The sequence below is a fragment of the Glycine soja genome, chromosome 3 (genome assembly GCF_004193775.1).
Source record: "Glycine soja cultivar W05 chromosome 3, ASM419377v2, whole genome shotgun sequence".
Taxonomy (NCBI): Eukaryota; Viridiplantae; Streptophyta; class Magnoliopsida; order Fabales; family Fabaceae; genus Glycine; species Glycine soja.
The window spans coordinates 11134224-11138805 of NC_041004.1; positions in this window are offsets into that span (position 1 = coordinate 11134224).

Below are 4582 nucleotides of genomic sequence, written 5' to 3' on the forward strand. Positions count from 1 at the left end.
AGCTTTGAGACGCATGTGAAACTTTGGCATCATCAAAACATTCAGCTTGATCCTTTTTCTACAATCTCCCCCTTTTTGATGATGACAATCCCTGAAATCAAGACAAGCTATATACAAGATGATAGCACGTTCATACAACCCTTACTCCCCCTATCTTTTGGCATGTATGCCTAACTTTACTTAATGATAAATTTCTAATTGATAATTGATTTCTAACCCAAGTTCTCTACACAACCCTTACTCCCCCTATCTTTTGGCATGTATGCCTAACTTTACTTAATGATAAATTTCTAATTGATAATTGATTTCTAACCCAAGTTCTCTCCCCCTTTGGCAACATCAAAAAGAACTAAGCAACATAATCAATATCCAAACAGAGCCTAACAATAAACCAAAATAAATCCATACATTGTCATAACCAACCAAATCAAAGTCAAGAAATATAATATAAATGCAAGATTACGATAACTAAGCAATAAAAAGCCAAATACACGGCGATAAACCAAAGTACTAATAATACTTAATTACTAATAATACTTAGTCATAATACTTAAGCTAAGATGATGATGGAGGCGGTGGTGGTGGATCAAAGCAAGTATGGATGAAGGAGACATCTTCTTCAACTTTGGTGATCCTTGATTCCATGGCATCGAACCGCATGTCGACTTGCAATTCCATGGCATCAAACTTGTCACCAACAAAAGTCTGAAGTCCATCAAACTTGTCCATAAGCCTTCGAAGAAGAGTGGAATTATCTTCAACTGGTAGGTTGCCTTCTTCATCAGCGGGTTGAGCGCCCTTTTTGACCCAAGAGCCATCATGCTCTTTGCGGTAACCAAAAGAAGCAATCACAGCAGCACCAATTAAAAAAGATCTCTTGATTTATCTTCAACTGGTAGGTTGCCTTCTTCATCAGCGGGTTGAGCGCCCTTTTTGACCCAAGAGCCATCATGCTCTTTGCGGTAACCAAAAGAAGCAATCACAGCAGCACCAATTAAAAAAGATCTCTTGATTGGAACATAAGGTTCAGAATCAAGAGGAATTTGAAAATGGCAGAAAAAAAGAGTGATAAGATGTGGATATGGCAAAGGTGCATTTAATCGCAATGTCTTATGCATGCGATATCTTACAAGATGTGCCCAGTCAAGTTGACGCCCGGTATGAAAGGCCCACATGATAACAAGATCTTCCTCAGAAACTTGGGCAAGATTGGAAGATCGTGGAAGCAAAATCCGCACAATCAGATAATGAAGGATGCGGCTTTTAAAAGCCAATGAGCCAGCAAGAAGGCGTCCGGTCATATCCGCAGTGTTGGTGCAAACCAACTAGCGGGCATCATGTACAGAAAAATCAAACTTCCAATCGTCATTCAGTGTACCTTCAAATGGTACACCGTCACTGGACAATTGGGTTAAGTCATGGAAAAGGGATTGGTCAATGACCATTTTTATCCCAAAAACCTCAGAAATCAAAGTGCTGTCCTGAATTTCAAGATTACAATAAAAGGCTTTAACCAATTCAGGATAAACAGGCAATTGTAATGACATGAAAGTTATGAGACCTAAATTCTGAAATGCTTGAATGCAATCAAAGGTTTCAGCAGAAAAGAATTCCATATCAATGAACTTAGGGTCGATAATGGAACGAGATGAGAAAAGATTTGAATACTGTTTCTGCTATTCTTCGGAAGAAAACAATGTGGAAGAGGATAATGAGGGTGGAATTGGTGCTGTGGATGCGCTAGTGGCTCTGGAACGATGAGCTCTTGAAGCCGAAGCGGAGGCGGATGAACCCTTACGTTTCTTTGACGATTCTGCCATTTGAAGGAGTTTTTGCAGATTTCAATCGGTGAAATCAAAAGAAAAATGAAAAAGAAGAAGATTGCAATTTATGGGAGTCGATTTGATGAAGAAATGAGTGAGATAGGAAGGTTTGGAGGTTTGGGAATGGAGGAAAGTCGCAAGGAGGAAGGGGCTGCGCAGGGGTTTCTGGAAAAATTGATATTTATAGAGTAGGACACGTGGTAATCGATTACAAGTAATGGTAATCGATTACAGGAGGAGGCAGCCTACTGGTAATCGATTACATTAATACTGTAATATGCTAAGAGCATTCTAATGGCTTCTAATCTTGCAACTGGAGCATATGTTTCTTCATAGTCTATTCCCTCTTCTTGATTATACCCTTTTGCTACTAACCTAGCCTTATTTCTAATAATTATGCCATGTTCATCTAATTTATTTCTAAAAACCCATTTTGTTCCTATGACAGGATAATTTTCAGGTTTTTCTACTAGTTTCCACACATTGTTTCTTTCAAATTGATTCAGTTCTTCTTGCATGGCAATGATCCAGTTATCATCTACTATGGCTTCTTTTATACTTTTAGGTTCAATCATAGATACAAAAGCCATATTATTGCATAAATCTTTAAAAGAATGTCTAGTTGTTACCCCTTTTGATATATCACCAATAATGTTGTCGAGGGGATGATCTCTTGAGGCTTTCCATTCTCTTGGAAATTCATTATTTGCTCTAACTCCATTATTTTGAGAATCTTCATTGCTTCCTTCATCTTTTTCTTTAGAGTCATTTCCATGAATATATGTATCTTCTAAGGAATCTGAAATATCATCTAAAAAATCCTTCCTTGGAAGAATGGCATTAGACTCATCAAAGGAAACATGTATAGACTCTTCAATTGTCATTGTTCTTTTATTATATATTCTATAAGATTTACTATGCAGAGAATATCCAAGGAAAATACCTTCATCTGACTTAGCATCAAATTTTCCTAAGTTATCTTTTCCATTATTCAATACAAAACATTTACAACCAAAGATATGAAGATGTGAGATGTTTGGTTTTCTGCCATTGAACAATTCATATGGAGTTTTCTTTAAGATGGGTCTTATTAAAGCCCTATTTAAAATGTAGCATGCAGTGTTAACGGCTTCAGCCCAAAAATATTTTGGAAGAGGTGTATCATTTAATAAAGTTCTAGCAATCTCTTCCAAAGATCTATTTTTCCTTTCAACAACACCATTTTGTTGAGGGGTTCTTGGTGTAGAAAAGTTATGCTCAATCCCATGCTTATCACAAAATAATTCAAATTCTTTATTTTCAAACTCACCCCCATGATCACTCCTAATAGATATAATCTTGAGATTTTTCTTATTTTGAATGATTTTTGCAAGTTTTCTAAATGCTTGAAATGCATCATTCTTATGAGTGATAAAAAGAGTCCATGTGTATCTAGAATAATCATCAACTATAACAAGAGCATAGTAACTTCCTCCAAAACTCATGATTCTGGAAGGACCAAACAAATCCATATGTAGTAATTGTAAGGGTTGAGTAGTTGAAACAATGTTTTTAGATTTGAAAGAAACTCTAGTTTGTTTCCCCTTTTGACAAGCATCACATAGCCTATCTTTTTCAAATCTTAGTTTTGGCAAACCAACAACTAAATCTTTTGATATTAATCTATTTAAGTGTTCCATGTTTATATGTGCAATCCGTTTATGCCATAACCATGGATCATCATCTTTACTAAGAAAACATTGATTATTATCTAGTTTTTGACTTAAGTCTATCATGTAAACATTGTTGATTCTAAACCCTATATGCTTTATATTCGTATCATGTTTATGTTCAATGACACACTTTTGAGAATCAAATGATACCAGATAGCCTTTGTCACATAATTGACTCACACTAAGCAGACTATGTTTAAGACCTTCAACAAGTTGAACATTTTCAATGGAGGTTGAAGAATTTGTACCTATTTTTCCAACTCCAAGAATTCTACCTTTGTTGTTGTCACCATAAGTTACATGTCCACTTTTCTTGGGAGAGATATGTGTGAATTTTGATTCGTCTCCCGTCATATGTTTTGAGCATCCGCTATCTATGTACCACTTTTTCCTCAAGGGTTCCTACAAAATCAAGGTTGTAACTTAGGTACCCAAACTTTATTGGGTCCTTGTGTGTTAGTATGAATAACAGATCCTTTTGGGACCCAAATCATTTTAATATTGTTACAATTTCTTCTAAAATAGCATGTAGATATGTCATGCCCTTTTCTTCCACAGTAAAAACATGTGATAGAACTAGAATTATATTTTTGTGTGGAAGTAGAGAAATTTTTATGAAATTTTTGTTGTTTTTCAGATTTATATCCTAGTCCAGCCTTATTGGAGGCATGTCTTTGTTTTCCTAATATGACATCTAAATTATTTTTACTATAAGAAAATTTTGCAAGTGAGTTTTTCAACTCTTTAATTTCTTTTTCATACTTTTCACAACAACTACAAGAATCTGACATTTTCTTATCAGAAATAGTAGAGATATGAACTTTTTCATTTGGTTTAGAAATTGAGACTTCATTTCTAAAATGATCTAATTCTTTGTTTAATTTTGAAATTTCATTTTCTAAATTTGAAATTGTTTTCTTTGAAGATGAAACTAACTTTGCAAGTTTAATTGACTCTTTATGCAGATCAGCAAATACATCTTGCAATTCATCAAAAGAAATAGATAAGTTGTTTGAAGATGTTACCTCTTCATCACTTTCATAACTT